Consider the following 11552-nt stretch of genomic DNA (forward strand, 5'->3'; position numbering starts at 1 on the left):
TTCCAACCTCACAGTGTGGAAATATATACAAAACACAGGAAACCACGTTTTTGACTGCTTTAATGTAAGCAAATTACTACATGTACAGACTAAGTTGCTGAGTGGGATGCTCATCCCTACAGTGACTGTTAATACATGTATTCAATTCTGCTTTCCCGCTTTGAAGCTGAGGAGACGTAATGATACATCCCACTTCCTGGTTTTCCATGTTGTTGTTGTTTTTTTTTTAAATACGTGATCACCTTCAATTTATACTTGCTTTCGTATAAATATATTCTCTCTTGCATGTAGGCATAGCGCAAATATGTCAATAGTATGCAAATGTGGTCCCTACCTTTTTTCTTCTCCAATGGTAATTTCAAACCACTCGTTCAACGTGTTACATCTTCCACTTGAGGCTATGTAGAATCCGATGGAATAATAACGTTGAACATTTCAAAGCTATGGGAAAATGAGCCATTTTCTTAAAAAAAAAAAATGCATGTTTATATTTTCAGATCGTAAGGATACAAAGAACAAATAGGAAAAATGTGCATTGAATGTAAGTAATTAGTGTAGGATGTAATTAGCTATTCATCACAACAAATTTACTTGTGCTTGAGAGCTAGTCTCTTGACATAAATACTGTATGTAGCATATATCCACCATGCCACAGTAGTGTAGCGACGAACAACAACAGACAGGGGACAACAGCCATCCTGTAGTCTTTGAGGCATAGGCTATTTCGACCAATCTCAGTGGGTTATTTTGCAAGCGCCCTCTAGTACAGCAATTTTGTTTTTTGTTGCCTAAAGACACAACCTCCCTTGATGCCTTCCCCAATTGATTCAAAGCTGGCAGTTTTTCCTTCTCTCTCCCAACATGTACTTGTCATTAGCATGCTTCTGAACTCTACACCTCAAATACCTCCTCAGCACTGTACTGAAGGATCATTTCATCCTGCAAGAGGCTGGGAGAGACCGCGGACACACACACACACACACACACACACACACACACACACACACACACACACACACACACACATGTGGGACTGCCTGCTAGCTTCCTTTAGGGCCTGGTAGATTTTCTTCTTCTTTAACCTGGAGTAGGAAGGACACCTGTTCCTGCCCCCCACAAGACATGACCTCAGAGCTCAGTCAATCTCTAGGCATCGTGGCTGTTTAAACACATGGCTGCCTATAGAACTGGAGACATTCCGCCCGACTCAGATATGCAATGGTACAGTACAGCGGCTCGCCATTTTCAGACTGACTGTGTAAGATATGCCACAGTAAGACAGCAAGTAATGCTGTCAGTAAGGTGACCAAAGAGAACGAAAAGCACATTACATGAATTGTATATTCAGGCTTGATGATTATCCATTCTCTGTGTCAGTTCTTGAGCAGCCGTGTCACTATAAACTTAAAAACATGAAGCAATCATCCAGACCTCCAGTCCAGGGACATGTCAGTGATATTCTCTTTCAACCAGATTTGCAGTCCTGACCATACGTATGAGTACATTAATGACCATATGTTTCGACACTTGTCTGTTACAAATCACTCAGAAATACACTTTACATTGATATTGAGAATAAAATAAGTAACTTGTGTAATTTGTTGACATAATTTTAAAAAAAATCTCTCATATCTCTCTCTTTACAACTAGCCTAAATGGATGCTAGGACATTTAAAGTATATAGAACTGAAGTACAGTCATTACAGTATAAAAAACGATCAATATAACCTCTAAGGCAAATCGAGACATTTGTAGTAACTGCAGGCAACAGAGGTTATGGCGTGAGTTGCCTTTCAATTACGGAGTGTGGTGCCGTCTGTAGATTATGGAGTGTGTTGCTATCTGTTACTGCAGCTGTCAGTCAAACTGCGTACTAGTGAAACCAAATTTGAATGCACAGTTAAATGTAGGTTTAAATGTATGCATATCACAAATATAATTTAGACTGGTTAAGGTTTGGGTTAGGATTAAACAAACAAACAAAATGACAAAACAAGTGCCTAGCACTGGGATTGAACCCGCAATGACCGGAGCCTAGCACTGGGATCAACTCCACCCCAGCCACACAATATATAGCATATGTCAACAACTATGTTATCACTGCTAATTTCTCAATCAGGACCGATTAAATGGATTCCATTGCATAATACCTTCTGATAAATCTCTGAACACTGAAAACTATTGGTACATTGTAATTTAACAGTGCTCTGTTGCCAGCATAGGCTACTCATGCCCTGAACACTCACACAATTGTCCATGCAAATCATGGCAGAGATAAGATAACACAGAGATACTGAGACACAGCCTAACACCAGGGAGTTCCAGGTATGCCACTATTAGTGAGATGAGGGCAGTGGATGGTAAGCCCCTAAATCGCAGGCAATCCAAAAATTAAACAAGTAGGCAGCCAGTATGATGCAGAAAACCTTTGTGAACTATTTACAGATACTACTATTAGTACACTAACAAACATATTTAAGTATTCTGTTTATGTCCAGAAAATGCCTATTGCACAATAAATTAGATGACTGGTAAATGCATTTTCAGCTAATTATATAAAATTACTGGATAGAAACTCAAGGAAACCTCATTATGCTGTGTTACAAACGGAACTAAAGCAAAGATTGTGTATTATATTGACAAGATTGACTGCTCTAACAATGGAAATACATGTCCTCAAAGATGTAAGGCAGGCGGGAGGAGGCGAGATCAGGTGGGACCATTCTAGCCAATGAGAGGGCAGATGCGCATATGAACAGCAGGCTATATATAGATAGACAGAGGACTCATCTTTCTGTCTGTGCCATTATAGCGTCTGTGAAAACATCTCCATTTTAACATAGTCAAAATTCTTCGTCTTCATTGGCTGATTGCTCCCAATTCATAGGAATCCCCACCTAGTTGACTACTTTAAAATGGTGGAAGCCCTCATGTTAAAACGGGTTACAGTATAACTTGTCCTATAACTCTTCTTTCCTTATTCTTACTTCAATGAGACCTAACATTGGTCAGTTCACCACATCTATTAAAATATGTTTTTGATGCATTTTCGAAATGGTTAAATAGTTGTTTAATGTGTGTGTGTTTGCACATGGCACATACAACATGACAGTGGACATGTTTTTTTGTTTTTTGTGCATGACCAAAGCTACTCTATGTGCATCAGCATCATTGTGTTGGCCTTTATTGCACCGATTTCTGCCACCACACCAAAGGTGCATTTTAAGGTGAAATAGAATAGGGATGCCTCCCCGATAAACACGATTGAATCAAGGGTTATTAAGAAAATGCATTTTTGGGAACCACCAGGCTGACACATTCCGCTGGTTTAGCAACTCTTTTAGCTCTTTCCGTCACGCGCCAGTCGCACATCTGCACCACTATATATCAAATCTGTGCGCAAAAACATTCCAGAGAGTAAAGCTAGGGGTGATTTGTGTGCCGTTCTCCTTCTTTTTTTATTAAATTTTCATCTGTGATCTAAATGTTCGCTCAGCTAAAAGCGGGCCCTTTTAAATCAATCATCCGTCCCGAACTTAGACCTGCACCACATTAAGAGCAGCAGTGACATCACAATGATTACCCCTCCCCCCCCACCGGTCTTCATACTTCCTTCATAGTATATTGTGTTGCCCCCAACAGATGGACAATCTTGCAGCAAGAGATTTTTTTTGAAAGTGTTTAATAAATGTAATACAACCTATATAGTGTTGAAGAAAGGAGGCTAAACCAGAACCATCTGCCTGACCGTGGCGAGAGACCCTTGGTAGACTGTGGCCTTTAAAGGGGATGCCTAATATGGCTCAACATGTGGACCTGGCTGCCATGCAATAGAGGTTCCCTTTACATGTTGGACAGTTTATGGGGCTTCAGTGTTGTTCCCCTGGAAAGTATAGACTGAGGCCATACGTTACTGTTCTTTAATTTATGACTTGATGTTTTTTTTATTATATATATATATATATATATGCCGGTTTTTACTCTATCAGAGGAAAATAATAAAAGGATACAGGTGATGTTGGAATGCAATGTCTTTCATGTTTACGTCCCGCACAAGATGGAGAGATTGAGGTACTGTTTCCAATAGGGTAATATATGAAAGTGTTTGACAAATTGTCAAATTAAGGATCTGTGTCATGACCCTAGTGTATACCATTGGATGCAACATCATGCTATTTCACTAAGTACAAACAGACAAAGCTCAACACAATATATATAGATATATATATACAGTATATATATATATATACAGTATATAAATATATATATATATATATATGTACTAAACAAAATTAAACGCAACATGCAACAATTTCTAAGATTTTACTTAGTTACAGTACATATAAGGAAATCAGCCAATTGAAATAAATCCATTAGGTCCTAATCTATGAATTTCACATGACTGGGAATATAGATATGCATCTGTTGGTCACAGCTACCTTAGAAAACAGGTACGGGTGTGCATCAGAAAACCAGTCATTAACTGATGTGACCACCATTTGCCTCATGCAGTGCGACACATCTCCTTCACATAGAGTTGATCAGGCTGTTGATTGTGGCCTGTGGAATGTTGTCCCACTCTTCTTCAATGACTGTGCGAAGTTGCTGAATATTGGCAGGAACTGGAACACGCTGTCATACTCGTTGATCCAGAGCATCCCAAACATGCTCAATGGGTGACATGTCTGTTGAGTATGCAGGCGGTTGAAGAACTGGGCCATTTTCAGCTTTCAGGAATTGTGTACAGATACATGCGTCATGGGGTCGTGCATTATCATGCTGAAACATGAGGTGATTGCAGTGGATGAATGACATGACAATGGGCCTCAGGATTTCGTCATGGTATCTCTGTGCATTGAAATTGCCATCGATAAAATACTATTGTGTTCATTGTTCATAGCTTATGCCTGCCCATACCATAATCCCACCGCCACCATGGGGCACACTGTTCACAACATTGACATCAGCAAACCACTCGCCCACACAACGCCATACTGCAGTTGTGAGGCTGGTTGGACATACTGCCAAATTCTCTGAAACGATGTTGGAGGCAACGTATGATAGAGAAATTAACATTAAATTCTCTGGCAACAGCTCTGGTGGACATTCTTGCAGTCAGCATGCCAATTGTGTTGTGTAACAAAACTGCACATTTTAGAGAGGCCTTTTATTGTCCCCAGCACAAGGTGCACCTGTGTAGTGATAATTTTGTTTAATCAGCTTCTTGATATGCCACACCTGCCAGGTGGATGGATTATCTTGGCAAAGGAGAAATGCTCACTAACGGAGATGTAAACAAATGTGTGCACCAAATTTGAGAGAAATAAGCTTTTTTTGCACATGGAAAATTTCAGGGACCTTTAATTTCTACTCATGAAACATGGGATCAACACCTTACATGCTGTGTTATATACACATATACATACAGTGCATTCGGAAAGTATTCAGACCCCTTGACTTTTTCCAAATGTTGTTACGTTACAGCCTTATTCTAAAATGGATTAAATAGTTCCCACACCCTCAATCTACACACACATTTACACATTTGTGTAAAACTAACCAAAAATGTAAAACAAAAATATCTTCTTTACATAAGTATTCAGACCATTTGCTATGAGACTTGAAATTGAGCTCAGGTGCATCCTGTTTCCATTGATCATCCTTAAAATGTTAATACAACTTTGTTGGAGTCCACCTGTGGTAAATTCAATTGATTGGACCTGATTTGGAAAGGCACACACCAGTCTATATAAGGTCCCACAGTTGACAGTGCATGTCAGAGCAAAAACCAAGCCATGAGGTGGAAGGAATTGTCCGTAGAGATCCGAGACAGGATTGTGTTGAGGCACAGATCTCGGGAGGGGAAGGGTCCAAAAAATGTCTGCATTGAAGGTACCCATGGGCTCCATTCTTAAATCTAAACGTTTAGAACCACCAAAACTCTTCATAGAGCTGTCTGGCTGGCCAAACTGAGCAATCGGGGAAGAAGAGAAGGGGCTTGGTAAAGTGGTTGACCAAGAACCTGCTCTGACAGAGCTCCAGAGTTTCTCTGTGGAGATTTGAGAACCTTCCAGGACAACCATCTTTGCAGCACTCCACCAATTAGACCTTTAGTGTTGAGAGGACAGAGGGATGCCACCCCTCAGTAAAAGGCACATGACATTCCGCTTTGAGTTTGCCAAAAGGCAGCTAAAGGACTCTCAGACTATGATAAACAAGATTCCCTGGTCTGATGAAACCAAGATTGAACACTTTGGCCTGAATGCCAAGCGTCACGCCTGGAGGAAACCTGGCACCATCCCTACAGTGAAGCATGGTGGTGGCAGCATCATGCTGTGGGGATGTTTTTAGCGGCAGGGACTGGGAGACTAGTCAGGATCAAGGGGAAAGATGAACGGAGAAAAATACAGAGATCCTTGATGAAAACCTGCTCCAGAGCGCTCAGGACCTCAGACTGGGGCGAAGGTTCACCTTCCAACAGGACAACAACCTTAAGCACACAGCCAAGACAAGACTACGGACAGGAGTGGCTTCAGGACAAGTCTCTGAATGTCCTTGAGTGGCCCAGCCAGAGCCCGGACTTGAACCCGACTTGACATCTCTGGAGAGACCTAAAATAGCTGTGCTTCAGCGCTCCACATCCAACCTGACAGAGCTTGAGAGGATCTACAGAGAAGAATGGGAGAAACTTCCCAAATACAGGTGTGCCAAGCTTGTGGCGTCATACCCAAGAAGACTCAAGGCTGTAATCGCTGCCAAAGGTGAGTAAACGGTCTGAATACTTATGTAAATGTGATATTTCATTATTCATTTTTTTTATACATTTGCAAAAAAATCTCAAATCCTTTTATTGCTTTGTGATTATGGGGTAGTGTGTAGATCGATGAGATATGTAGATCGATGAGACAAAATGTTAGAATAAGGCTGTAACGTAACAAAAATGTGGAAAAGGACAAAGGGTTATTTATTTAACCAGGTAGGCTAGTTGAGAACAAGTTCTCATTTACAACTGCAACCTGGCCAAGATAAAGCAAAGCAGTGCGACACAAACAACGACACAGAGTAACACATGGAATAAACTAGCATACAGTAAATAACACAGTAGAAAAAAAGTCTATATACGGTGTGTGCAGATGGCGTGAGGAGGTAAGGCAATAAATAGGCCATAGTAGCGAAGAAATGACAATTTAGCAAATTAACACGGGAGTGATAGATGTGCAGATGTGATGTGCAAGTAGAAATGATGATGTGCAAGTAGAAATACTGGTGTGCAAAAGAGCAGAAAAGTAAATAAAAACAATGGGGATGAGGGAGGTAGATTCGATGGGCTATTTACAGATGAGCTATGTACAGCTGCAGCATTCGGTTAGCTGCTCAGATAGCTGATGTTTAAAGTTAGTGAGGGAAATATAAGTCTCCAATTTAAGCGATTTTTGCAATTCGTTCCAGTCATTGGCAGCAGAGAACTGGAAGGAAAGGCAGCCAAAGAGGTGTTGGCTTTGGGGATGACCAGTAAGATATACCTGCTGGAGCGCGTGCTACGGGTGGGTGTTATCGTGACCAGTGAGCTGAGATAAGGCGGAGCTTTGCCAAACAAAGACTTATAGATGACCTGGAGCCAGTGGGTCTGGCGACGAATATGTAGCGAGGACCAGCCGACGAGAGCATATAGGTTGCAGTGGTGGGTGGTATATGAGGCTTTGGTGACAAAACGGATGGCACTGTGATAGACTGCATCCAATTTGCTGAGTAGAGTGTTGGAGGCTATTTTGTAAATTACATTGCCGAAGTCGAGGATCGGTAGGATAATCAGTTTTACGAGGGTATGTTTGGCGGCATGAGTGAAGGAGGCTTTGTTGCAAAATAGGAAGCTGATTCTAGATTTAATTTTGGATTGGAGATGTTTAATATGAGTCTGGAAGGAGAGTTTACAGTCTAGCCAGACACCTAGGTATTTGTAGTTGACCACATATTCTAAGTCAGAACTGTCCAGAGTAGTGATTCTAGTCGGGTGGGTGCGGGCAGCGAACGGTTGAAAAGCATGCATTTAGCTTTACTAGCATTTAAGAGCAGTTGGAGGCCACGGAAGGATTGTTGTATGGCATTGAAGCTTGTTTGGAGGTTTGTTAACACAGTGTCCAAAGAAGGGCCAGATGTATACAGAATGGTGTCGTCTGCGTAGAGGTGGATCAGAGAATCACCCGCAGCAAGAGCGACATCGTTGATATATACAGAGAAAAGAGTCGGCCAGAGAATTGAACTGAATTGAGGTCCGGACAATAGGCCCTCCAATTTTACACACTGAACTCTATCTGAGAAGTAGTTGGTGAACCAGGCGAGGCAGTCATTTGAGAAACCAAGGCTGTTGAGTCTGCCGATAAGAATACGGTGATTGACATAGTCGAAAGCCTTGGCCAGGTCGATGAAGACGGCTGCACAGTACTGTCTTTTATCGATGGCAGTTATGATATCGTTTAGGACCTTGAGGTGCACCGGTGACCAACTCGGAAACCGGATTGCACAGCGGAGAAGGTACGGTGGGATTCGAAATGGTCAGTGATCTGTTTATTAACGTGGCTTTCGAAGACTTTAGAAAGGCAGGGCAGGATCGATATAGGTCTATAACAGTTTGTTAAGCATATCCCAGTTTAGGTCACCCAACAGAACAAACTCTGAAGATGGATGGGGGGCAATGAATTCACATATGGTGTCTAGGGCACAGCTGGGAGCTAAGGGGGATCTATAACAGGCAGCAACAGTGAGAGACTTATTTCTGGAGAGATACATTTTTTAAATTAGAGCTTGAACTGTTTGGGCATAGACATGTAAAGTACGACAGAACTTTGCAGGCTATCTCTGCAGTAGACTGCAACTCATCCCCCTTTGGCAGTTTTATCTTGACGGAAAATGTTGTAGTTGGGGATGGAAATCTCAGAATTTTTGGTGGCCTTCCTAAGCCAGGATTCAGACATGGCAAGGACATCAGGGTTGGCGGAGTGTGCTAAAGCAGTGAGTAAAACAAACTTAGGGAGGAGGCTTCTGATGTTAACATGCATGAAACCAAGGCTTTTTCGGTTACAGAAGTCAACAAATGAGAGCGCCTGGAGACACGCAGGGCTTGGGTTAACCTCCACATCACCCGAGGAACAGAGGAGGAGTAGGATGAGGGTATGGCTAAAGGCTATAGACTGGTCGTCTAGTGCGTTGGGTACAGAGAATAAAAGGAGCAGATTTCTGGGCGTGGTAGGATAGATTCAGGGAATAATGTACAGACAGGGGTATGGTAGGGTGCGGGTACAGTGGAGGTAAACCCAGGAATTGAGTGACGATAAGAGAGATTGTATCTCTGGAGGCACTAGTTGTGCTGGGTGAGGTCACCGCATGTGTGGGAGGTGGGACAAAGGAGGTATCTGAGGCATGTTGAGTGGGACAAGGGGCTTCGCAGTAAACTAAAACAATGATAACTATCCTAAACAACAGTATACAAGGCATATTGACATTCGAGAGACGCATAAAGCGAGGCATAAAGCAATCACAGGTGTTGATTGGGAGAGCTAGCTAAGACAACAACGGGTAAGACAACAACAAGAGGTAAAATGGCGATGAATGGGCAGAGAGGGTCAGTTAACTACACACAGGGCCTGAGTTTGAGGCTGGGGCCGACAAACAAAAAATAAACAAAATGGAGTACCGTGATTAATGAACAGTCCAGCAGGCATCAGCTATGTAGCCAAGTGATCATAGGGTCCAGTGAACAGCAGTAGATGAAACAAGGAAGCCGCTGAGTGGTCGTTACTACGCTAGCAAGCGGGAGACACGGCATTCCATTTTTATTAATATTTTTTTAATAATAATACAATTTTAATAAAAAGTTAGCAGGCCAGGGCTAATAGGAGCGTTTGCTATGACGTCCGGCAAAGGCCGGTTGAGGGCACAAAGGATGGAGCTACGTCGGCAGACCCGTCCTGATGGAACGATGGGGCTCCGTGTCGACAAAGGGTCAAGGCCAGTTGGCAAAAGAGGTATTGTAGCTGGAGTCATTTTGTTTGCTAGCCGGGAGCTAGCTAGCTGTGATGATCAGGAGTAATGGTCCAGGGCTTACGGCAGGAATCCGGTGTTGTAGTGGAGAAAACAGTCCGATACTGGTAGGCTGGCAAGTATTATCCAGGCTAAAAGCGGTTGGTGTCTGTGCAAAAGGTAAAGGCCGATAGCAGTGGCTGACAATGACTAAACAGCTAGTAGCTAATTAGCTTGTTAGCTTCTGATGTCTAGCTTCTCATGGAGGTTCTGGCTATAAGGACTAAAAATAGCGGATCCGTATCACATTGGGTGAGGCGGGTTGCCGGAAGGTATATTTAATTTAAAAATGGAAAAGATATTGAAAATAAATTGAAATATATATGTATGTATGTATGTATGTATATGTATGTATATAAACTTCTTCACAACAGTATCTCGGACCTGCCTGGTGTGTTCCTTGTTCTTCATGATGCTCTCTGCGCTTTTAACGGACCTCTGAGACTATCACAGTGCAGGTGCATTTATACGGAGACTTGATTACACACAGGTGGATTGTATTTATCATCATTAGTCATTTAGGTCAACATTGGATCATTCAGAGATCCTCACTGAACTTCTGGAGAGAGTTTGCTGCACTGAAAGTAAAGGGGCTGAATAATTTTGCACGCCCAATTTTTCAGTTTTTGATTTGTTAAAAAAGTTTGAAATATCCAATAAATGTCGTTCCACTTCATGATTGTGTACCACTTGTTGTTGATTCTTCACAAAAAAATACAGTTTTATATCTTTATGTTTGAAGCCTGAAATGTGGCAAAAGGTCGCAAAGTTCAAGGGGGCCGAATACTTTCGCAAGGCACTGTATATATATATATATATATATATATATATATATATATATATATATATATATATATATATAAATAATACACTTGGAGCAAGCATGAACATAGAACAGAATCAATCAGGGGAAAGCAGCTAGTTGGTAATTCATGTAGTTTATATGCCTACATGTATTGAGTTTCAAGTCAAGAAGATCGTCGCCTCGTCCTCAGAAACATTGGTTTCTTATACTGAGTGTAACATTATACTGTATGTTTGTAGTGTATTGTCTTCTGCTAGCAAGTTGCCTACTACACGTTATCATTCTGAACACCATCTTACATTTTACTCCAATGGTTCCCCTGCTGTTTTCTGGTGTTCGCAGTCAGACTTGACACAAAAGTTGAAATGGTGCCTCCTTATTTAAATCTGCCTAAAGCCCATTTTATTGGGCTGCAGCCCAATATTTCACTAAGCCATAGCATTTCATTTAGAGATGCACTCTAGATAAGAGTAATAATCTCTCTGTGATGGATGGCCCAGCCCCATCCCTGGGATTGTGGTATGTACACACTGCACTTTTCATGGCAGGACGATAAAACCAACATAGGCAGGTGTGTTTGGTTAAGATGTACTTGTCAAGTGGGGTGACATGCATGTCTATATTCATTCAAATGAACTCCCTTATCTGCACCTACATGCAGCCACTCAGG

Source organism: Oncorhynchus mykiss, chromosome 1 (assembly GCF_013265735.2).
Source record: "Oncorhynchus mykiss isolate Arlee chromosome 1, USDA_OmykA_1.1, whole genome shotgun sequence".
NCBI classification, from domain to species: domain Eukaryota; kingdom Metazoa; phylum Chordata; class Actinopteri; order Salmoniformes; family Salmonidae; genus Oncorhynchus; species Oncorhynchus mykiss.